The sequence below is a fragment of the Notolepis coatsorum genome (genome assembly GCF_963971535.1).
Source record: "Notolepis coatsorum genome assembly, chromosome: 10".
Classification (NCBI taxonomy): domain Eukaryota; kingdom Metazoa; phylum Chordata; class Actinopteri; order Aulopiformes; family Paralepididae; genus Notolepis; species Notolepis coatsorum.
Window position 1 is genome coordinate 91271323 of NC_140174.1, and position 26911 is coordinate 91298233.

The 26911-nt window shown below is 51.0% G+C and overlaps 1 protein-coding gene across 1 annotated transcript in view; it reads right to left on the reverse strand.

The window, feature by feature from the left end:
- adrb3a (adrenoceptor beta 3a) overlaps positions 1–26911 on the reverse strand; it is an 80951-nt gene that overhangs the window by 51196 nt on the left and 2844 nt on the right.

Below are 26911 nucleotides of genomic sequence, written 5' to 3' on the forward strand. Positions count from 1 at the left end.
GTCCTCACTTCACCACCCAACTACCTCCACCCTGGTCCTCACTTCACCACTCCACTACCTCCACCCTGGTCCTCATGTCACCAGCCCACTACCTCCACCCTGGTCCTCACTTCACCACCCGACTACCTCCACCCTGGTCCTCGCGTCACCACCCGACTACCTCCACCCTGGTCCTCGTGTCACCACCCGACTACCTCCACCCTGGTCCTCGTGTCACCACCCGACTACCTCCACCCTGGTCCTTGTGTCACCACCCGACTACATCTACCCTGGTCCTCACTTCACCACCCGACTACTTCTACCCTGGTCCTCGCGTCACCACCCGACTGCCTCCACCCTGTTCCTCGCGTCACCACCCGACTACTTCCACCCTGGTCCTCGCGTCACCACCCGACTACTTCTATCCTGGTCCTCACTTCACCACCCAACTACCTCCACCCTGGTCCTCACTTCACCACCCGACTACCTCCACCCTGGTCCTCGTGTCACCACCCGACTACCTCCACCCTTGTCCTCACTTCACCACCCGACTACCTCCACCCTGGTCCTTGTGTCACCACCCCACTACATCCACCCTGGTCCTCGTGTCACCACCCGACTACCTCCACCCTGGTCCTCACTTCACCACCTGACTACCTCCACCCTGGTCCTCACTTCACCACCCCACTACCTCCACCCTGGTCCTCACTTCACCACCCGACTACCTCCACCCTGGTCCTCGTGTCACCACCCGACTACCTCCACCCTTGTCCTCACTTCACCACCCGACTACCTCCACCCTGGTCCTTGTGTCACCACCCCACTACATCCACCCTGGTCCTCGTGTCACCACCCGACTACCTCCACCCTGGTCCTCACTTCACCACCTGACTACCTCCACCCTGGTCCTCACTTCACCACCCGACTACCTCCACCCTGGTCCTCACTTCACCACCCGACTACCTCCACCCTAGTCCTCACTTCACCACCAGACTACCTCCACCCTGGTCCTCACTTCACCACTTGACTACTCCACCCTGGTCCTCGTGTCACCACCCGACTACCTCCACCCTGGTCCTCACTTCACCACCCGACAACCTCCACCCTGGTCCTCACTTCACCACCCGACTACCTCCACCCTGGTCCTCGTGTCACCACCCGACTACATTCACCCTGGTCCTCACTTCACCACCCGACTACCTCCACCTTGGTCCTCACTTCACCACCTGACTACCTCCACCCTGGTCCATACTTCACCACCCGACTACCTCCACCCTGGTCCTCACTTCACCACCCGACTACCTCCAGCCTAGTCCTCACTTCACCACCAGACTACCTCCAGCCTAGTCCTCACTTCACCACCCGACTACCTCCACCCTGGTCCTTGTGTCACCACCCGACTACCTCCACCATGGTCCTCACTTCACCACCTGACTACCTCCACCCTGGTCCTCACTTCACCACCCCACTACCTCCACCCTGGTCCTCACTTCACCACCCGACTACCTCCACCCTGGTCCTCGTGTCACCACCCGACTACCTCCACCCTTGTCCTCACTTCACCACCCGACTACCTCCACCCTGGTCCTCACTTCACCACCCGACTACCTCCACCCTGGTCCTCGCGTCACCACCCGACTACCTCCACCCTGGTCCTCGTGTCACCACCCGACTACCTCCACCCAGGTCCTCGTGTCACCACCCGACAACCTCCACCCTGGTCCTCACTTCACCACCCGACTACCTCCACCCTGGTCCTCACTTCACCACCCGACTACCTCCACCCTATTCCTCACTTCACCACCGACTACCTCCACCCTGGTCCTCACTTCACCACTTGACTACCTCCACCCTGGTCCTCGTGTCACCACCCGACTACCTCCACCCTGGTCCTCGTGTCACCACCCGACTACATCCACCCTGGTCCTCACTTCACCACCCGACTACCTCCACCCTGGTCCTCACTTCACCACCCCACTACCTCCACCCTGGTCCTCGTGTCACCACCCGACTACCTCCACCCTGGTCCTCACTTCACCACCCGACTACCTCCACCCTGGTCCTCGTGTCACCACCCGACTACCTCCACCCTTGTCCTCACTTCACCACCCGACTACCTCCACCCTGGTCCTTGTGTCACCACCCCACTACATCCACCCTGGTTCTCGTGTCACCACCTGACTACCTCCACCCTGGTCCTCACTTCACCACCTGACTACCTCCACCCTGGTCCTCACTTCACCACCCGACTACCTCCACCCTGGTCCTCACTTCACCACCCGACTACCTCCACCCTAGTCCTCACTTCACCACCCGACTACCTCCACCCTGGTCCTCACTTCACCACTTGACTACCTCCACCCTGGTCTTTGTGTCACCACCCAACTACATTCACCCTGGTCCTCACTTCACCACCCAACTACCTCCACCCTGGTCCTCACTTCACCACTCCACTACCTCCACCCTGGTCCTCATGTCACCACCCCACTACCTCCACCCTGGTCCTCACTTCACCACCCGACTACCTCCACCCTGGTCCTCGCGTCACCACCCGACTACCTCCACCCTGGTCCTCGTGTCACCACCCGACTACCTCCACCCTGGTCCTCGTGTCACCACCCGACTACCTCCACCCTGGTCCTTGTGTCACCACCCGACTACATCTACCCTGGTCCTCACTTCACCACCCGACTACTTCTACCCTGGTCCTCGCGTCACCACCCGACTGCCTCCACCCTGTTCCTCGCGTCACCACCCGACTACTTCCACCCTGGTCCTCGCGTCACCACCCGACTACTTCTACCCTGGTCCTCACTTCACCACCAGAGTAATTCTACCCTGGTCCTCGCGTCACCACCCGACTACTTCTATCCTGGTCCTCACTTCACCACCCAACTACATCCACCCTGGTCCTCGTGTCACCACCCGACTACCTCCACCCTTGTCCTCACTTCACCACCCGACTACCTCCACCCTGGTCCTTGTGTCACCACCCCACTACATCCACCCTGGTCCTCGTGTCACCACCCGACTACCTCCACCCTGGTCCTCACTTCACCACCTGACTACCTCCACCCTGGTCCTCACTTCACCACCCCACTACCTCCACCCTGGTCCTCACTTCACCACCCAAATACCTCCACCCTAGTCCTCACTTCACCACCCGACTACATTCACCCTGGTCCTCACTTCACCACCCGACTACCTCCACCTTGGTCCTCACTTCACCACCTGACTACCTCCACCCTGGTCCTCACTTCACCACCCGACTACCTCCACCCTGGTCCTCACTTCACCACCCGACTACCTCCAGCCTAGTCCTCACTTCACCACCAGACTACCTCCAGCCTAGTCCTCACTTCACCACCCGACTACCTCCACCCTGGTCCTTGTGTCACCACCCGACTACATTCACCCTGGTCCTCACTTCACCACCCCACTACCTCCACCCTGGTCCTCATGTCACCACCCCACTACCTCCACCCTGGTCCTCACTTCACCACCCCACTACCCCCACCCTGGTCCTCACTTCACCACCCGACTACCTCCACCCTGGTCCTCGTGTCACCACCCGACTACCTCCACCCTGGTCCTCGTGTCACCACCCGACTACCTCCACCCTGGTCCTCATGTCACCACCCGACTACATCCACCCTGGTCCTCACTTCACCACCCGACTACGGCTACCCTGGTCCTCGCGTCACGACCCGACTGCCTCCACCCTGGTCCTCGCGTCACCACCCGACTACTTCCACCCTGGTCCTCGCGTCACCACCCGACTACTTCTACCCTGGTCCTCACTTCACCACCCCACTACCTCCACCCTGGTCCTCACTTTACCACCCGACTACCTCCACCCTGGTCCTCACTTCACCACCTGAATACCTCCACCCTGGTCCTCACTTCACCACCCGACTACCTCCACCGTGGTCCTCGTGCCACCACCCGACTACCTCCACCCTGGTCCTCGTGTCACCACCCGACTACCTCCACCCTGGTTCTCGTGTCACCACCCGACTACCTCCACCCTGGTCCTCACTTCACCACCCGACTACATCGACCCTGGTCCTCACTTTACCACCCGGCTACCTCCACCCTGGTCATCATGTCACCACCGACTACCTCCACCATGGTCCTCACTTCACCACCCGACTACCTCCACGTGGTCCTCGTGTCACCACCCGACTACCTCCACCCTGGTCCTCGCGTCACCACCCGACTACTTCCACCCTGGTCCTCGCGTCACCACCCGACTACTTCTACCCTGGTCCTCACTTCACCACCCGACTAATTCTACCCTGGTCCTCACTTCACCACCCCACTACCTCCACCCTGGTCCTCACTTCACCACCCAACTATTTCTACCCTGGTCCTTGTGTCACCACCCGACTGCCTCCACCCTGGTCCTCACTTTACCACCCGACTACCTCCACCCTGGTCCTCGTGTCACCACCTGACTACCTCCACCCTGGTCCTCACTTCACCACCCGACTACCTCCACCGTGGTCCTCGTGTCACCACCCGACTACCTCCACCCTGGTCCTCGTGTCACCACCCGACTACCTCCACCCTAGTTCTCGTGTCACCACCCGACTACCTCCACCCTGGTCCTCACTTCACCACCCGACTACATCCACCCTGGTCCTCACTTCACCACCCGACTATATCCACCCTGGTCCTCACTTCACCACCCGACTACCTCCACCCTGGTCCTCACTTCACCACCTGACTACCTCCACCCTGGTCCTCACTTCACCACCCGACTACCTCCACCCTTGTCCTCGTGTCACCACACGACGACCTCCACCCTGGTTCTCACTTTACCACCCGGCTACCTCCACCCTGGTCATCATGTCACCACCGACTACCTCCACCCTGGTCCTCACTTCACCACCCGACTACCTCCACCCTGGTCCTCGTGTCACCACCCGACTACTTCCACCCTGGTCTTCACTTTACCACCCGACTACCTCCACCCTGGTCATCGTGTCACCACCCGACTACCTCCACCCTGGTCCTCACTTCACCACCCGACTACCTCCACCCTAGTCCTCACTTCACCACCAGACTACCTCCACCCTGGTCCTCACTTCACCACCCGACAACCTCCACCCTGGTCCTCACTTCACCACCCGACTACCTCCACCCTGGTCCTCGTGTCACCACCGACTACATTCACCCTGGTCCTCACTGCATCACCCGACTACCTCCACCCTGGTCCTCACTTCACCACCCCACTACCTCCACCCTGGTCCTTGTGTCACCACCCGACTGCCTCCACCCTGGTCCTCACTTCACCACCCGACTACCTCCACCATGATCCTCACTTCACCACCCGACTACCTCCACCCTGGTCCTCGTGTCACCACCCGACTACCTCCACCCTGGTCCTCGTGTCACCACCTGACTACCTCCACCCTGGTCCTCACTTCACTACCCGACTACCTCCACCGTGGTCCTCGTGTCACCACCCGACTACCTCCACCCTGGTCCTCGTGTCACCACCCGACTACCTCCACCCTGGTTCTCGTGTCACCACCCGACTACCTCCACCCTGGTCCTCACTTCACCACCCGACTATTTCCACCCTGGTCCTCACTTCACCACCCGACTACATCCACCCTGGTCCTTGTGTCACCACCCGACTGCCTCCACCCTGGTCCTCACTTTACCACCCGACTACCTCCACCCTGGTCCTCACTTCACCACCCGACTACCTCCACCATGATCCTCACTTCACCACCCGACTACCTCCACCCTGGTCCTCGTGTCACCACCCGACTACCTCCACCCTGGTCCTCGTGTCACCACCTGACTACCTCCACCCTGGTCCTCACTTCACTACCCGACTACCTCCACCGTGGTCCTCGTGTCACCACCCGACTACCTCCACCCTGGTCCTCGTGTCACCACCCGACTACCTCCACCCTGGTTCTCGTGTCACCACCCGACTACCTCCACCCTGGTCCTCACTTCACCACCCGACTATTTCCACCCTGGTCCTCACTTCACCACCCGACTACATCCACCCTGGTCCTCACTTCACCACCCGACTACATCCACCCTGGTCCTCACTTCACCACCCGACTACCTCCACCCTGGTCCTCACTTCACCACCCGACTACCTCCACCCTGGTCCTCACTTCACCACCCCTACCTCCACCCTGGTCCTCGTGTCACCACCTGACTACCTCCACCCTGGTCCTCGTGTCACCACCCGACTACCTCCACCCTGGTCCTCACTTCACCACCCGACTACCACCACCCTGGTCCTCGTGTCACCACCCGACTACCTCCTCCCTGGTCCTCACTTCACCACCCGACTACCTCCACCCTGGTCCTCACTTCACCACCCCACTACATCCACCCTGGTCCTCGTGTCACCACCCGACTACCTCCACCCTGGTCCTCACTTCACCACCCGACTACCTCCACCCTGGTCCTCGTGTCACCACCCGACTACCTCCACTCTTGTCCTCACTTCACCACCCGACTACCTCCACCCTAGTCCTCACTTCACCACCAGACTACCTCCACCCTGGTCCTCACTTCACCACCCGACAACCTCCACCCTGGTCCTCACTTCACCACCCGACTACCTCCACCCTGGTCCTCGTGTCACCACCGACTACATTCACCCTGGTCCTCACTGCATCACCCGACTACCTCCACCCTGGTCCTCACTTCACCACCCCACTACCTCCACCCTGGTCCTTGTGTCACCACCCGACTGCCTCCACCCTGGTCCTCACTTTACCACCCGACTACCTCCACCCTGGTCCTCACTTCACCACCCGACTACCTCCACCATGATCCTCACTTCACCACCCGACTACCTCCACCCTGGTCCTCGTGTCACCACCCGACTACCTCCACCCTGGTCCTCGTGTCACCACCTGACTACCTCCACCCTGGTCCTCACTTCACTACCCGACTACCTCCACCGTGGTCCTCGTGTCACCACCCGACTACCTCCACCCTGGTCCTCGTGTCACCACCCGACTACCTCCACCCTGGTTCTCGTGTCACCACCCGACTACCTCCACCCTGGTCCTCACTTCACCACCCGACTATTTCCACCCTGGTCCTCACTTCACCACCCGACTACATCCACCCTGGTCCTTGTGTCACCACCCGACTGCCTCCACCCTGGTCCTCACTTTACCACCCGACTACCTCCACCCTGGTCCTCACTTCACCACCCGACTACCTCCACCATGATCCTCACTTCACCACCCGACTACCTCCACCCTGGTCCTCGTGTCACCACCCGACTACCTCCACCCTGGTCCTCGTGTCACCACCTGACTACCTCCACCCTGGTCCTCACTTCACTACCCGACTACCTCCACCGTGGTCCTCGTGTCACCACCCGACTACCTCCACCCTGGTCCTCGTGTCACCACCCGACTACCTCCACCCTGGTTCTCGTGTCACCACCCGACTACCTCCACCCTGGTCCTCACTTCACCACCCGACTATTTCCACCCTGGTCCTCACTTCACCACCCGACTACATCCACCCTGGTCCTCACTTCACCACCCGACTACATCCACCCTGGTCCTCACTTCACCACCCGACTACCTCCACCCTGGTCCTCACTTCACCACCCGACTACCTCCACCCTGGTCCTCACTTCACCACCCCTACCTCCACCCTGGTCCTCGTGTCACCACCTGACTACCTCCACCCTGGTCCTCGTGTCACCACCCGACTACCTCCACCCTGGTCCTCACTTCACCACCCGACTACCACCACCCTGGTCCTCGTGTCACCACCTGACTACCTCCTCCCTGGTCCTCACTTCACCACCCGACTACCTCCACCCTGGTCCTCACTTCACCACCCCACTACATCCACCCTGGTCCTCGTGTCACCACCCGACTACCTCCACCCTGGTCCTCACTTCACCACCCGACTACCTCCACCCTGGTCCTCGTGTCACCACCCGACTACCTCCACTCTTGTCCTCACTTCACCACCCGACTACCTCCACCCTGGTCCTTGTGTCACCACCCCACTACATCCACCCTGGTCCTCGTGTCACCACCCCACTACATCCACCCTGGTCCTCGTGTCACCACCCGACTACCTCCACCCTGGTCCTCACTTCACCACCTGACTACCTCCACCCTGGTCCTCACTTCACCACCCGACTACCTCCACCCTGGTCCTCACTTCACCACCCGACTACCTCCACCCTTGTCCTCACTTCACCACCAGACTACCTCCACCCTGGTCCTCACTTCACCACTTGACTACTCCACCCTGGTCCTCGTGTCACCACCCGACTACCTCCACCCTGGTCCTCACTTCACCACCCGACAACCTCCACCCTGGTCCTCACTTCACCACCCGACTACCTCCACCCTGGTCCTCATGTCACCACCCGACTACATTCACCCTGGTCCTCACTTCACCACCCGACTACCTCCACCCTGGTCCTCACTTCACCACCCGACAACCTCCACCCTGGTCCTCACTTCACCACCCGACTACCTCCACCCTGGTCCTCATGTCACCACCCGACTACATTCACCCTGGTCCTCGCGTCACCACCCGACTACTTCTACCCTGGTCCTCACTTCACCACCCCACTACCTCCACCCTGGTCCTCACTTCACCACCCGACTACCTCCACCCTGGTCCTCACTTCACCACCCACTACCTCCACCCTGGTCCACCCGACTACCTCCACCCTGGTCCTCACTTCACCACCCAACTACCTCCACCCTGGTCCTTGTGTCACCACCCCACTACATCCACCCTGGTCCTCGTGTCACCACCCCACTACATCCACCCTGGTCCTCGTGTCACCACCCGACTACCTCCACCCTGGTCCTCACTTCACCACCTGACTACCTCCACCCTGGTCCTCACTTCACCACCCGACTACATCCACCCTGGTCCTCACTTCACCACCCGACTACCTCCACCCTAGTCCTCACTTCACCACCAGACTACCTCCACCCTGGTCCTCACTTCACCACTTGACTACTCCACCCTGGTCCTCGTGTCACCACCCGACTACCTCCACCCTGGTCCTCACTTCACCACCCGACAACCTCCACCCTGGTCCTCACTTCACCACCCGACTACATTCACCCTGGTCCTCACTTCACCACCCGACTACCTCCAACCTGGTCCTCACTTCACCACCCAACAACCTCCACCCTGATCCTCACTTCACCACCCGACTACCTCCACCCTGGTCCTCATGTCACCACCCGACTACATTCACCCTGGTCCTCGCGTCACCACCCGACTACTTCTACCCTGGTCCTCACTTCACCACCCCACTACCTCCACCCTGGTCCTCACTTCACCACCCGACTACCTCCACCCTGGTCCTCACTTCACCACCCACTACCTCCACCCTGGTCCTCACTTCACCACCCGACTACTTCTACCCTGGTCCTCGCGTCACCACCCGACTACCTCCACCCTGGTCCTCACTTCACCACCCGACTACTTCTACCCTGGTCCTCGTGTCACCACCCGACTACCTCTACCCTGGTCCTCACTTCACCACCCGACTACCTCCACCCTGGTCATCGCGTCACCACCGACTGCCTCCACCCTGGTCCTCACTTCACCACCCGACTACTTCTACCCTGGTCCTCGCGTCACCACCCGACTGCCTCCACCCTGGTCCTCGCGTCACCACCCGACTACTTCCACCCTGGTTCTCGCGTCACCAACCGACTGCCTCCACCCTGGTCCTCGCATCACCACCCGACTACCTCCACCCTGGTCCTCGCGTCACCACCGACTACCTCCACCCTGGTCCTCGTGTCACCACCCGACTACCTCCTCCCTGGTCCTTGTGTCACCACCCGACTACCTCCACCCTGGTCCTCGTGTCACCACCCAACTACCTCCACCCTGGTCCTCGTGTCACCACCCGACTACATCCACCCTGGTCCTCACTTCACCACCCGACTACTTCTACCCTGGTCCTCGCGTCACCACCCGACTAATTCTACCCTGGTCCTCACTTCACCACCCGACTACCTCCACCCTGGTCCTCGTTTCACCACCCGACTAATTCTACCCTGGTCCTCGCGTCACCACCCGACTACTTCTACCCTGGTCCTCCCTTCACCACCCCACTACCTCCACCCTGGTCCTCACTTCACCACCCGACTACTTCTACCCTGGTCCTCGCGTCACCACCCGACTGCCTCCACCCTGGTCCTCACTTCACCACCTGACTACTAAGGCTGAGCCCGAACCCTGTTTTTAGGGTTCGAATGTTCGCCAGGGTTTATCGAACGAACGTTCGAACGTTCGTTTTTTGTAAATTTTTTAATAAAAAAAAAATTGTATTACATTTTTTTTTTATATAATTTTAATTTTTTTTTGTATTATAGATCCTACGGAGTGCGGCATTGCATAATCTATTGGTGAAAAAACATGTTGTTTACAGTGGTGGCTGTTCATGTAAACATGTAATTAAACAAAGCACTCAGAAGAAAATAAACAAGCTACTGAGTACTGCATAAAGTTCCTACTTATGATAAACAATAGCCCTTGCACACCGCAGTCACGTAAGGGGCTAGATAAACAAATGCATTCGTTTTGTGGCATTAGCGTTATATAGTTAGTGTTACACGTTCAATAACAGGTATTCACTCTTGGTCGACGGGAAGGAGAGAGGCGCGCGCCTCAGCTCCTTCCACCGTCTACCTAGGAACGGGGGACGACAGAGAGACACCGGCGGGGTGCCGCCGGGCTCCCAACACGCCTGCCGCCCGTCTGCCCTCGGCCAGAGTTGTTTACAACGCAACCACCTCCCGCCATGAAGCTCGCGCTCCGTGGCCGAAAAAGGCGGGTATTCATTAATGATCCTTCCTCAGCGGGGAGCTACGGAGTCTGTTCACTCTGTTGTGCTTCTCGGTCTCGCAAGCAGATAAATGTATTGCCGGAAGTAAAAAAAATAAACAAACGCTTGCCGATTGGTGGTAACAGCAGAGGCGGGTGCAAGCGGTGTGACGTAATTGGCAGAATCGCCTGTCAATCAAAATGGTTCTATTGCATTGGTTGAGACAATAGTATCCAGCTACAGCCCGGCAGAGACCACACTGGTTGAGCCGAGCGCACTCGGGGGACGCGCCGCTTCACATCGCCTCAACGTCGCGCGCCTGCCTTTTTTTTTTTTTCACCGAACGTTCGAACCTATTAATTAAAGTCCGAATGTCAACGTAACGAACGAACGTTCGAACGTTCGGGCTCAGCCTTACTGACTACCTCCACCCTTGTCCTCACTTCACCACCGACTACTTCTACCCTGGTCCTCGCGTCACCACCCGACTACTTCCACCCTGGTCCTCGTGTCACCACCCGACTACCTCCACCCTGGTCCTCGTGTCACCACCCGACTACTTCCACCCTGGTCCTCGTGTCACCACCCGACTACCTCCACCCTGGTCCTCGTGTCACCACCCGACTACCTCCACCCTGGTCATCGCGTCACCACCCGACTGCCTCCACCCTGGTCCTCGTGTCACCACCCGACTACTTCCACCCTGGTCCTTGTGTCACCACCCGACTACCTCCACCCTGGTCCTCGTGTCACCACCCGACTACTTCCACCCTGGTCCTCACGTCACCACCCGACTACTTCTACCCTGGTCCTCACTTCACCACCCGACTACTTCTACCCTGGTCCTCACTTCACGCCGCTGCATCCTGGTCTCCTCATGGAGGCCAAAGGCACATATTGTCACCTTCTTAAAATAATGGCTTATGTCATATTCTCAGGCTTTGAACTGAACCAAATATAGAAGAAATTATATGTATTAATCATTTCACAAGCGGTAGGAACAGCATGGTCTTCTCAATATATTTGTTTGGCAATTTTACCAGAGGTGGCCACCAGCATCATGAAGAGTTGACTTGGGCGAAAAGATAATTTTCCTCAAAAAAACATTATTTTAAGATGATTTGGAAAAGTGAATGCTTGGAGCTCTGCCAGTGGCACCGTACACAAAAGAGAAAGGCTTTGACCGGCATGCTTAATGGTACTTGACAAGAGGATTGTGGAAGAGGCCCCTCTTAAAAAACATTAAGCAATGTATGCCCAAAATCACAAGCTCCTTTCTCTAGATACAACAACAAGCTTCCAGGCACGCTTTTTATGCGTTTACCTTGGCAATTGACTCCAGCTGTTTATTCAAGCCGCAATCACAGGCTGATTCATTCTGTAACCATTAATATGTCTCCAGTCAGATCCTTTTCCCCTTTCAGTACTTGGCCACCCTGTAGCCGCCCTCGACGTTCACACATTATGAACGCGTGTTGTTATTGTCAACAACCGTAAGTGTTTGATGTGTTTGTTTCATGCTTTGCGTTCACTGTATTTTCTCCACAACCCGGTCTGCGTCTAGGACAAAACTCCCTGTGAGTAATAAAAGGGACAGGGCAGTATAGGCTTCTGCGTGGGAAACAGAATCATCTTATTTACATTGGCATAACAATAAAATACGACTGACCTCTCCAGTAAAATAGTTGCTTACATTATAAACGCTCTACTCTTACTTTTTTTTTTTTTTTAAGAATTAAAGGCGATCTGTGTTCCCAGGTCCAGATAATAGCGGTGGCAGGGTTTCCGTTAGAAAAAATTGTTGCCGGTCTCAGGGTCCGGTAGATTTTTATCTACCGGTCAAATGAGAGAAATTCCGGTCAGAGTTTATTGAGCTTAAAAACAACAGGCTATATAAAGAATGACATCCTCAAGGCATGTAGATTTATAATATTTTAACTTAAAGCTAGGCTACTTTTGCGTATACAGTCATTATATTCCAAATAAAATAAGTCCAGAGACTCCGTGCTGCTGCCGACTTTAAATCAAATAGACCTGTGTCTGTGGGCAGTCGGCCCGACATTAATAAACAGCAGTCTGTTATAATCACATTTATGAGCTAACGAATTCCGTTATATTGGACATTTGTATTAATTATATCAAGCGAAGAACTGAGAAATTTGGCAGAGAGACGGCAACATTATCGTGGGTTTGCGTGATGTATATCTCCACCTAGTCCCAACGACTTGGTGCTGGTCATAATGTCCGGTGAAAACAACTCCCTCCAAGCACAACTTGACCACCCGAACCGTACCAAAACAGGCCAAAATTAAATAGCCCATGCGACGAACGATTCATTACATTCGTTTCATCGTTGCTCCACCAAGCAGCCGGTCCAACAATATCAGCGCGAGCGCCGCAGTTAGTTTGCAAGAAGCATCCAGCTGCAGACCCGCAGAGCAGCTTTCCAGGTCTGGGGACCGCACTGTGCCAGCAAAGCTGGTGGGTTCTGTGGGTCTGCAGCTGCATGCCTTCCGCAAATCCAGCAGCAAGCTCTCGCTGAGCGAAGCAACGACAACAAACGCAATGATTGTTTCGTTCATCGCATAGGCCACCCAACTCCAGCCCATCCAAATACAATTCAAATAATCAAACTGTGCCCAGAGGGAACTATTTTCACCGGACACTATGACCGGAGAGATTAAATTTGTCGGACTTCAACAGATTTTGCCAGTCAAATACCGGTAATTACCGGCTAACGGAAACGCTGAGCGGTGGATGGATTTTTAACACCTAACGTGTCGGTGGTACTATTTGCCCTGTCAGCGGTGTTGTCACCTACAATAATGTGTGTGTAATGAGTCACTTAGGACATTAGGATAGGCTTCAAATAGACATTTCCCCACCATCTCTCTCTCTCTCTCTCTCTCTCTCTCTCTCTCTCTCTCTCTCTCTCTCTCTCTCTCTCTCTCTCTCTCTCTCTCTCTTAGGTCAAGGGTGGCCAACCAGTCAGAGACTAACTGCGGTTAGACTGACTGATGTTTTCGTTTCGTTTTCAGATGAGTTTCGCTTTTCCAGGTCGCAACGTAGCGGTAGGCGAGTCACACATTCGTTTTGCAACCTGAGAACTTTCGTTTTGTCACCTGAGCACAGTGATGTAGTACACTGCCAAAGCAGTAGGTGGCAGTAGGTGGCGAACATGAAGGCAATTTTCAACCAATCAGAACTTGAATGTGCCAATTCACTTCCTGCAAAGAAATGTCAACACGCCGCCATCTTTAAATGCCTCAGCTATTTAGCCAATGCAGCACTTATTTTTCAGCAAAGTGTAATAAAAGTGCAATAAACAAAACGGATACATTCACTGTGTGTTTTGCCTCTCATTTGTTGATGAAACAAAACTATCATCAACACAATTGACCACCAAGAGCGGAGTTTAATTTCATCTGTGCTGATTTTGTTAGCTTACATGCTAACGCGATAGGAATATGCCATTATAACAGTATAGCATTGTGGCTAGAAGCTAACGTTAGCCAGCCAGCACCAAACAAGTCAAGTCAAGAGTTTTAATTGTCACGGCATACAAGTATACAATGAAATGCGGGTGGTCTTGCCCGCAACGATGTGCAATACAGTGTTACAACATATAATAGAATCCAATAAAAAAAAAACATTGTGCAATAAACAGGTAACAGGTAACATGGTGTGACATCTCGGTATCTGTACATAGTTATTTACAGAGCATATAGGACATGCTAGGTAGCTTTGGTAGTGCAATACACTGTTCCTGTTATTCTAATTTAAAGTGGCCTTTCCTTTTGGCCATAAGTGTGCGGCATGAGTGTGTGCCCGCTCATGTTAAAGTGTTAAGTGGCTGCTAGTGTGTGAGCGTGCACAGCGTGCGTGTCGTGTGTGTGTTCATGTGTGCTTGTGTGTGGATAGTTCAGTGTTCTGTGGTTACTCAATGTTCATTGTTCAGGGCTCTGATGGCCTGGGGGAAGAAGCTGAGCCTAAGCCGCTCTGTCCTAGTAGCTGGGGTTCGCAGGCGTCTGCCTGACCTCAGCAGCTGGAACAGGCTGTTATTGGGGTGGTGAGGGTCTTTCATTATCCTGCAGGCTCTGGATTTGCACCTCTTGTTGTATAGAACCTGCAGGGGAGGTAGTGCAATACCCGTGGTACGCTCGGCTGAGCGCACCACTCTCTGTAGGGCCTTCTTGTCTTGTGCCGTGCTGTTTCCATACCAGGCAGTGATGTTTCCGGTCAAGATGCTCTCTACAGCTCCTGAGTAGAAGGACTGGAGTATCTTCCCCGATACTCTGAACTTCCTTAACTGTCTCAGGTGGTAGAGGCGCTGTTTCGCCTTCTTTACTACTGTGTCTATGTGTGTTGACCATGTCAGATCCTCTGAGATGTGGACCCCCAGGTACTTAAAGCTGCTCACCCTGTCCACGGTAGCCCCGTTAATCATCAGTGGTGTGTGTGTCTCCTGCTGTCCTCTCCTATAATCCACGATCAGCTCCTTGGTTTTACCAATGTTCAGGAGCAGGCTGTTGTCCTGGCACCAGCGTTCCAGTACCTCAACCTCCTCCCGGTAGGCCTTCTCGTCGTTGTCCGAGATCAGCCCCACCACCACCGTGTCGTCTGCGAACTTCACTATGGAGTTGGAGCTGAACTTGGCCACACAGTCGTGTGTGTAGAGTGAGTACAGCAGGGGGCTTAGAACACAGCCCTGGGGGGACCCGATGCTCAGGGTGATGGTGTTGGAGGTCTGACCCCCCACCCTGACCGCCTGATGATATCGAGAGCTATCAGTAGCTAGATAACATTAGAGACAACGCCTTGTGTATTAAACAAAGGTGAATAGATGACTGGGCCATTTTGTTTAATGCTTGTTATGTTGAAAGATGAGCTCACAGGGTGTGGTAGCTACGGTAGGTAGCTAACGTTAGTCAGCTGCTCATGCAATCGTTAATGCTAGCAGAATGAATGGATGTAAACTTTATTTAACATATCGCAGAATGGGTACAATACAATACGGCTCAATACAAACAATTGTTAAGGGAATGCAGACTGTTGTAGCTTGGACTGGGGTCCTTATAACAATAACTTGACAACACATGGTAGCTGCAGCTATAGCTCTGTTGTCACCGGACGTTGGTGAGGGCATGCAGGTGTCGGTATCTACTGCGCATGGGCGTTGAGCAACAACGGCTCCGCGCAGATTACACGACACGTTGTCGGCGAGTTTTGGCGAATAAAACACCTTTTCAGCGTTCCCGCTAGGGCAACGCGTTTTCCTGCCAAAACGTCATTTCTATCTAATAGGGACAGCAAACGTATTCAAAACGTATTCAAACTAAAACAAAAACAGTGTGTGTAACAAGGGCCTAAGAGCCACAAAAATGACTGTGGTACCACAAAGAGCCACACCATATACCAGCGTTTCTCAACCTTTTTTTCAGTCACGGCACCCTTCATGTTTAGGTCTCACCCTCTGGCCTCTGAAGTTGCTAATGTATTTTATTTGGGCCTCACAAGGTTAAAAGTATCCTGTGAGACCCACGGTTGCAAAATTACAAAAGCACTTTTAGCCATTTAAAAAAAGAATGTTTATTTAAAAAATGTTAAGCACATGTATAGTCAATTGGTCCTGTTGTTCAGCCTCACAATGCTATTTGATAGTAAATGTGTTTATATGTCCCACCCTCTGGCCTCTGAAGTTGCTAATGTCTTTTTATTATGTATTAGTTGGCGCCGAGGAGAGTGGCAGCCTTTTCATAGCAGCTCCCACCCCCTCTACCTTTATCGCGTTTACTACTTTCTTAATTATTCTTTTTGTGATTATACTTACATAATAGGTGTATAAGTGACTGTGCGTTGCTTTAGACCAAGTTAAGGCATTTGTAACAACTTCTGTGAAGTTAGCTGAGTTAGGAAAGTTCGGTCGAGCACAGCTCTGAACAATGGACAACAACAACACCGGCGGCGGGCTGGTTTACCCGCGGCAGCACAACAACAACAACAACAACAGCAACAACGGCGGGCTGGTTTACCCGAGGGAGGCTCTCCTCTGCTTTCGAAACAGAGTTGCAGAACCACCGAGGAATCTACCAGCCGAAATAAGGATTCGCAGACGGGGAAATCGAGCTGGCACGAGCGTGAAGGACAGGAGAGAGGACAGAAGGAGATTCAAGCCTTACCTGCCCGCTGTCGTCATGGGGAACGTGCGATCGCTGGTCAACAAGACCGACGAGCTCTCAGCCCTGATGATCAACCAGCGTGAGTACAAGGAGGCAAGCCTACTGTGCTTCACCGAATCCTGGCTGAACGAGAACATCCCGGACAGTGCAATAGAACAGGAGGGTTTCACGGTGGTGCGCGCCGACCGGAGTAAACAGAGCGGCAAGCGGAGAGGCGGAGGGCTTGTTGTCTTTGTGAACTCCAAATGGTGCCACCCGGGGCACATCACCATCAAGGAACGTATCTGTTCCCCCGACATTGAACTATTGGCACTGAGTCTGCGGCCATACTATTTACCGCGAGAAATAACACACGTCCTGGCTCTCACTGTTTACATCCCTCCCAGCGCGGCGGCGGCGCAGGCGAGTGACGTCATACACTCCACCGTCGCGGCGCTTCAGACAAAACACCCGGATGCATTTATTTTTATCAATGGGGACTTCAACCATGTCAGACTGAACAAGACCCTGACAAACTTCACCCAGTATGTCACCTGCAAAACCAGGGGAGACAAAACTCTGGACCTCCTGTATGCTAACGTGAAGGAGGCTTTCAGTGCGACTTCCCTGCCCCCCCTCGGCCAGTCAGACCACAACCTTGTGAGGCTTGTATCCACATACACGCCTCTCATTAAGAGACAGCCCCCGACCACCATGTCTGTCCCACAGTGGTCTGACGACGTCGAGGAGGAGCTACAGGAGTGTTTCAGGTCGACAGACTGGGATATGTTTGAGAGGGCTTACGGTGATGACATTGATGGACTATCCCACTGCATCACAGACTACATCAGGTTCTGTGAGGAGAGCATCGTACCCACAAAGAGGGTACGCTGCTTCTCAAACAATAAACCCTGGATTAGCAAGGACATTAAACACCTGCTAAACAGGAAAAAGAGGGCCTTCATGGCAGGGGACACTGAGCAGGCCAGGGCTGTCCAAAGGGAGCTCAAAAAAGAGCTAAGGGCAGCCAAGGTCAGCTACAAGGACAGGCTGGAGGGCAGACTACAGGCCAACAACACCAGGGAGGTGTGGGCGGGGGTTAGGAAGATCACTGGTTTCAAACAGCAGGGCACAGCTGTGGAGGGCCCTCCAGAGCGTGCAAACGAGTTCAACACGTTTTTCAACCGCTTTGACCAGAGTGGCCTCCCCACACCCCTCCCCCCACCCATCGACGCCAGCACCAGATCACACCTACAAAGCAGCCCCCCCACCCCCCACCCCCCCACACCCATCAGCAACGGCACCCCACCCCCAACACCAGCAGACTGCCCACCACCCCCAACCCTGACGATCACAACCAGTCAGGTCAGTAGGCAGCTCTCCAAAATTAATGTAAACAAGGCCAGAGGACCGGACAACACCAATCCCAGGGTGCTCAAGGTATGTGCAGAGCAGCTGGCAGCACCGCTCCAGCATCTTTTCAACCTCTCCCTGAGGCTGGAGAGGGTGCCCCAGCTCTGGAAGACCTCCTGCATTGTCCCGGTGCCCAAGAAGGGACGTCCCAGCACCCCCAACGACTACAGGCCAGTCGCTCTGACGTCACACGTCATGAAGACGTTTGAGAGACTGGTCCTGCAACACCTCAAGCCCCTGGTGCGTGACTCCCTCGACCCCCTGCAGTTTGCATACCAGGCAAACATCGGGGTGGAGGATGCCATCATCTACATGCTCCACAGAGCGTACACGCACCTGGAAAAGCCGCGCAGCTCAGTGAGGATCATGTTCTTTGATTTCTCCAGCGCCTTCAACACCATCCAGCCGTCACTGCTAGCGGAGAAGCTCTCTGCGATGCAGCTGGAGCACGGCTTGGTGGCCTGGATCAAGGACTACCTCACTGAGAGGCCACAGTACGTCAGACTAAAGGACAGTCAGTCTGACGTACTGGTGAGCAACACCGGCGCCCCCCAGGGAACTGTGCTGTCACCCTTCCTCTTCACCCTCTACACCTCAGACTTCTGCCGCAACTCCAGCGGGTGCCACCTGCAGAAGTTCTCAGACGACTCCTCCATCGTAAGCTACATCACCGACGATGATGAGGAGGAGTACAGAGCCCTGGTGGAGAGCTTCGTGGGGTGGAGCGACAGCAACCACCTCCAACTCAACACCAGTAAGACCAAGGAGCTGGTGGTGGACTTCCGGAGGGGCAAGAAGAGGCCCCCCCCGATTCCCATCTCCATCCGAGGGGTGGATGTGGAGATGGTGGACTCATACAAGTTCCTTGGGGTACACCTGAACAATAAACTGGACTGGTCGGACAACACAGAGGCCCTCTACAGGAAGGGACAGAGCAGGCTGTTCTTCCTGAGGAGACTCAGGTCCTTCAATGTGTGCAACAAACTGCTGCAGTCTTTTTACCAGTCTGTTGTGGCCAGCATCCTCTTCTATGCTGTGGCATGCTGGGGAGGCTACATCAACTCAAGGGACACCAACAAGCTCAACAAGCTGGTGAGGAAGGCTAGCTCCGTGGTGGGAGTCGAGCTACCTAGACTTGAGGTGATGGTAGAGAGGGGGATGATAAGGAAGCTGGATGCCATCATGGAGAACCCCTACCACCCCCTCTACGACGAGCTAGTCAAGATGAGAAGCTCGTTCAGCCACAGACTCATCCCCCCCCGACACTCAACTAACCGCCTCGGACAGTCCTTCATACCAGCGGCCATCAGGCTCCACAACAGTGGGCAGCGACTAGCAGCCTCCAGGCCCCACAACAGGGGGCAGCGACAGCGACTGCTACCAGACATTGACCTGGGACTTATAGGAACCCAAGGGGGACAAAGTAAACTACCCTGGTACTTTGATTAATGTATACTCAGTAGATAGTAAATTATTATAACACCACCTCTTGCATACTGCACCTCATGTGACACTGTGAATAATGTGAATATTCCTCAGCTAGTCAGTTAGTAAATTATATTGACCATATTGATCAAATTGTTTACACTGCCTGTGTTGTCTTTTACTACCTGTATACTGTTTTGTTTTACTACCTGTACCCCTCCCCCCTCCCCCCATGCTGCTATGATGCCTGAATTTCCCCAAGGGGATCAATAAAGGAATATCTTAATTTGGGCCTCACAGGGTTAACCTCTTAAGCCCGAGATATACAGTAAAAGTGTATATTTTCAGCATTACGTTTGTTTACCAATGATTTTAATTGTTATTAGTGAAATATAAGATTATAGAAATCTCAGGGCATTGAGTTTTTTTTTATGGATGAAAGAGCCGCACATTGACGTGCAAAGAGCCGCGGGTTGGCCACCCCTGCTCTAGGTCATACATGTAGGTATGCATTTGGTTATGTGGGTGGGTAGGTTTGTAGGCAGGTGGGTGGGTTGTTATATATTATTATGTACACAGTATATGCATGTATGTACTGTGTGTATGTATGTTTGTATTAACACGAATCTTTTTAATGTATTCTGGTATTTTATAATATGCATATTTTTGTATTCTTGTATGTTTGATTTTATAAAACAGGGGACGTTCTTGATAAGCCTCTAGGCTTCTAACTTCTCCTTCACAATCGTTATAACTTATTATGTATTGTTTTTACTTCTGTTTAACTGTGTTAATAAACAACAAACAAACAAATATTCACGTGCAATGGATGGAAATAAAAGATTGTTTTCCTTTCGTTCTCACGAGAACCTTATTTCCAGTCAGTAGGACTCGGACTCTGCCAGATTTTCAGGACTTGTGACTCGACTTGGACTTGAGCACTGATGACTCGAACTTGGACTCAGGCATTGACTGCATTCGGACTCTGAAGGTGCAGACTCAGACTCGGACTTGTTAATTGATAAATACAGTTGTTGTTTAAAAAATTAAATAAAGTAAAGTAAATAAACTCTCTTTGAAATGGTGACCGCTGTGTCATTTATGTTTAATGTAGACCTTGATGACTTGGACTCGGACTAGGGTAATGGGGACTCAATTCAGACTCGACCTGTGCTCTTCTTTGGTGAGTCTGACTTTGACTCGGATTCGAACACTCGGGACTCGAGACTCGACTCGGACTCGAGATTTAGTGACTCGACCACAACACTGTTTCCAGTTATTCAGCGACACGTTGCCAGGCACCTCTGGGATGTGACGTTTCCTCCACCTCTATGTTTCCACTGAAACACATGGACACAAGTAGGAAATGACGTCTTACTTATACAGGCTGCTTTCTGCATCCTCTGCCTGGAGCAGCCTGCAGAAGGATCTAATTGCAGCACTCTCACTGAGTTTAAAGGAACACGCCAACATTTTGGGAAATCAGCTTACAAGAAGATAGATACCAGTTTCCTCTCGTTCATTAGAAAGCTATCTGGCTGCACGTTAGCCTAGCTCTTCCGAAGGCTAACCGCCACTGTCCGCTTTCATTTACATTTACATTTAGTCATTTAGCTGACGCTTTTATCCAAAGCGACTTACAAGTTCTGTACGACAAGACAGCAAGAAGGGTACAACTCTATCAGCTGAGTAACAATGTAAGTGTTGCGTGTTACAGTGTAGGTTAGTTTATTAGGACAAGTGCATGACAGTAAGGTTAGTCAGGGTTAGATATATATTATTATTATTATTATTATTATTATTATTATTATTATTATTATTATTATTATTATTATTATTATTATTATTATTATTATTATTATTATTTTTTTTTTTTTTTTTTTTTTTTTTTTTTTTTTTATCATTTCAGATAATGGTTGAAGAAGTGAGTCTTTAGCTTTCATTCATTGTGCTAAGCTAGGCTAGCTTTCTACTGAACGCACAGAGAGGAAACTGGTATCTATCTTATTTTCTCTTAGAGATAAGCTAATTTCCCAAAATGTTGGCGTGTTCCTTTAAAGCCTATGGAATCAGAGTATTGATAACCAAATTAATTGTATTTTCCCTTGCACTTTTCTTGTATTGCACTTTTAGCTTGACCGTCGTCTTGTTTTATGTTGTGTCTGAGACTACACTACAGCTGCCCTCTCTTGAAAAATTATTTTAGTCTCAATAACCTGGCAAAAAAAAACAGTGTTTCTACGAGCATATTGTACTGGTGCTCTATAGATGTCTGTGTGAAGTCAAAGGCAGAGAGGCTTCCCTCATGTTAAAGGGGAACTATTTTACAATTTCTTTCACTATTTGGGCAAATTCCTGTGAGTTTATGGAACACATCTGTAAGGTTTTTATCAAAAAAAATCATTGTTTTGTATTTTTAATCAAGTACTCAAAAACAGCATTTTGCTACCTACACATTTTAAGCCGTTTTGATACGCGGAGCCTAGGTGAAGGACGAGAATGCGATTTGAGTGACAGAGAGAGAGAGAGAGAGAGAGAGAGAGAGAGAGAGAGAGAGAGAGAGAGAGAGAGAGAGAGAGAGAGAGAGAGAGAGAGAGGTGGCTGGCAGTTGGCTACAAGCATAGACGGGGTGGGCGTTATTATGCAGATGAGAAACCTCTGACGTCACAGATACGCAAAATTTCAGATGACTCACTTGAGTGAGGGACAATATTGTGAGATGAGAATTGGAAGAATGCGCCAAATTGAGAATTAGAGACATAGATCCTATTAATATAAGTCCACATAGCTAGAAAATAATGCTAAACACTGGAAAAGGCCATTTATAAGATAGTTCCCCTTTAATGAAATGGTAGTAAGACTGGGAGTCCGTTCATCTGAGGCCCCTCTCACAGAGTACACGTCTGTTGTTTCTCTCTCATGGATTGGAGTAACCCCAAAAAAACATCTCTCAGTAACGTAACCTTAATTCCATTCCCTAGTTTCATGTCAAACAGACGCAGGGCTTCTCTTTGAAAGAAACGACCCCCACTGTCTGTTGAGATTAGATTATCTCAGAGAGCTGTGTTGTCAACCCCATATAAAGTGTCATAATAATACCCTCCCCATGCACTTAACAGGCCAATGTTTGCGAAAGATGTGGGAAATAATGTGATTCCTCCGTGATACGCTGTATTAGATAAACATGCTTGAGGAACCGTTCAGGAATCTTGGACGTGCCTTTGTCCACTCTGAAACAAGTCACAGGACAAGGACCGCAGAGGCAAATCCTTCATCCAGTTTGTTATTTCTAAACTGCTTAATTTACGAGGGTTTCAATTAGAAGGCCTTGTGTTCCAAAGAATCCGTAAAGAATTTCCCCCCAGATACCGTGAAGCAGGCACGTGCACACATAGAGCCCAAGGGGTGCTTGAGCACCTGCCCTTTTGAGCCTTATAAAAAAGTGGCAAAAAAAATATATATGTTACCGTTACGATATAGACTGCCCTTCCAACTGAAAAATGTCAGGATAGAATCTAAAGAGAGAGATGCCCCATATTCCATTGCAGTTTGCATGGCCTCCTCAAGCGTGCCTCTCCGCGGACCTATATATTTTATGCATAGCGTGGGTGGTGATGATGATGATGATAGAAACCGCTGTGGCGCATACAGTTGAATGCTGGTATTACACTCATTGAGGGACATGAAGAAGTCAAGTCCGATGGGATTTGGGAATCTCAAATACAAATCGGGATTGGAATAAAAAAGGCATTTATATTAAACAATACAGCACTTATTCCCTCCCCCCTGAACATGTATGGAGATGTATGGGCCTTTTAAGTCGGTGATAAAAGTGTCTTTCAAGGATAAGTGAGCTCCTGCACTGATTAATATAGTTCAATATTCAATATTTGATCACCAAAACCCCCAAAAAAAATTCCCAGATTCCCTCTAATGCTCTGCGGTGTGACCGGTAACCGGTAATTGTTGTTCCAGGGTGAAGAGGAGGGGGGGGGGGGGGGGGGGGGGCGTGTGATCTCATAACAGTTGCCTAAAGGGCGAGTAACGGCGACAACCCGGTTAGCCGCTCACGCACATCCCGCAACACAGACACCTGATTCAGGAGGGGACAAACGCTTTGTCATACTCGCTCACTTAAGCTTGTCTTCGGGGGCTATCAGAGGAGCCCAAGCCCCAGTTGGAGGCCGAGGCTCTCTCCTCTTTTCTCTCTCTCTCTGCTCTTCTCTCTCTCTCTCCTATTCTCTCTCTCCTCTTCTCCCTCTCCTCTTCTCTCTCTCCTATTCTCTATCTCTCTCCTCTCTCTCTCTCTCTCTCTCTCACTCTCTCTCTCTCTCTCTCTCTCTCTCTCTCTCTCTCTCTCTCTCTCTCTCTCTCTCTCTCTTGATCTCTCGTACATTTTTGGAATCAAGCTCAAAGCCTACTGTTGGTCCCCTGAGCCCTGTGGGGTGATCTATGACAGAACATACCAGGCTCCTTTTAAAGGAACACTACTTATTATGCTTCTAAACGTCTCCCACATTACAACTCCATTGATTACATCTGTAGTAAGTTCCACTGAGACGGCAGCGTGTTAAAGGGAAAATAACGATATGAGGACGCACAGTGCATGTTGGCATTAGGCATCGCCGATACATACAGGGCAAGAGAAAACTACTTTCATAGATGAGGATTCCTAATATAAACTCCACTGAAGTAGATCAACAAAGATGACACACGACCACTCAGACAAATGTTTTGAACACCATCAAACATCTTAAGTCTTGTTTTTTGCGTCAGCATCTGTTTCTCTCTCTCTCTCCTGTCACTCATATTCAAAACTATATGTCTACATAAACTACTTCTGAGAAATCCTGTCGCAGTTCAGCTGAATTTGAACGGCAAATAGACTAACGTTTAGCCGTCCAAACCCTGCGGCTAAGCTGCGCTTAACATGGGTGTCCTGATTGGCTGCTGGTCTTGTAAACAGCCTCCTAGTTGTGGGGCAAGGCTTGTGCCTTGGTGATAAAGGGTTATCAGTTGTGAGGGGTGTTGTCCAGTGGATGGGCTCCAGTGAGGCCCTTTAAGAGGCATAACCTCCCCTGAGCCACACTGCTACAGTTCTCCTTTTTTAATAGCCATACATTCTCTCACACTTGGCAAATGGTTTTACAATGCTGCAATTACAGTCATCATTATCATTGTGGCTTGCTGATTTTGTTTGATTGTTTGTTTTTTCAGATTCTAATAATGGGGGGAAAATTATGAGGATTCCTACAAATAAATAAATAAAACAAAGTAATAATTGACATTAGTGTGCTAAATAATATATTACTGACACTAAACACAGTATTGGTGAAATGACTTCACTTCTTTAGATTAAGCTAAATGTATCGACATCTGTTAGTCATTAATGTTAAAAGATTATGCTGACATCAGCTGGAATCAAAGATTGATCACAGGTAACACAGTATAAAATCTAGGCCTTTGGTGGATATATGCAGTCTTCAAACGCATTGCCTTCATGTTTATTGAATATCTGAGTGGAAATCCAAAGATTCTAGGTTTCAAATGACGTTTTGTGATTTTCTGATATTCCAAAAGCAGCCGACATTTTAGTAAGTATTTATTTTTTCTACATTGTTCTATACTGAATCTGTTTTAATCAGCAAAAGCACATTGTTGAAAGTCTACTCAGAACATACCCAAATATGGACTCTTTATTCACTGTATATGAATATAGTGAAAAGCAAAACAATCTTTCTCAAGGTATTTTGTCATTTTCAACTCTCCTCTCAATAGATCCCAAATGTACTCTTGACATCTCTACAAAAACCTATATTATGCATGCACATAATGATACAGTTTTCAGTCATTAGATTAATTAGTCTATGTCTTCAAATGGTTTTCCTCCCTTAAGTAAACATTTTATGGAATTTGCATTTAATGGTCGGTGCTTGTGGTTTAATTAGTCTGCTTGCTTCAGCAAGAACACATAACATCTCTATTTCATGCAGACCTAAGATAAAAATGTGGCTTTCAGCATTTATGCTTCACATACCATTAAACCATGCAACAAATTATGCTACTTACAGTATGTAGTTTCATTTTTTAAGGCTTTTTTTATCATTATTTGAGTTTCTCAAAAAAGTCTATCAGGTTCTCAGAAAAGTTAAAAATTCCAACTTTTTAAACACTGCAAAAAACACTTTTAAAACACTGGATTGATTAAAATAATAATACAAAACATTATGAGTTAGATATTTTGTTGTATCATTGGTGCCTACACATTCAATCTATCTCTCTGTTGTTGTTGTTGTTGTTGTTGTGGTTGTTGTTGTTGTTGTTGTTGTTGTTGTTGTTGTTGTTGTTGTTGTTATTTTTTACCCACTGACTTGAAAAATGCTCAGTTTGACAAGCATGTTAAAGTTACTATTTAAGACTATTTGACAGCAGTCATACTTACTTACTTACTTACTACTTACTTTTATAAAACCCAGAAAGTTACAGATATTGACATTGTCACACAATAGAGGCCTCATTTTAATGAAGGAACATACCAGCCTTTTTGACATTAGTGCCTTTACTTTTCAAACTGAGGTATATACATTTGTATTTAGTATTAGTATAGTCTCCTCTGTTTTACTAATTTGGTGCACACACACTCTCTCTCTCTCTCTCTCTCTCTCTCTCTCTCTCTCTCTCTCTCTCTCTCTCTCTCTCTCTCTCTCTCTCACACTCTCACACTCACACACACACACACACACACACACACACATTCTTCTAAGGCTGAGTGCAATCTCCCCCCCCTCCCCCCTTCTATTTTCCTGTATCCAGTGTATCTCCAGTATCACGTTCTCATCCACATAATTGATTTGAGTGAATGCATGTCATATGATTGAAGTTTGTCGTGTTTGATTAAATCCGCCAGACAGTGTAAAGCTTGCTTGATTAAAAATCAATTACAAATCCATTGCTTGATTTGAGTGAATGCATGTCAAATGATGGAAGTTTGTCGTGTTTGAGACAGTGTAAAGCTTGCTTGATTAAAAATCTATTACAAATCAATTGCTTTTTGTCGTGTTTGATTAAATCATGCACCAGTGTAATGCTTGCATTCAGATATCAGCGCAAC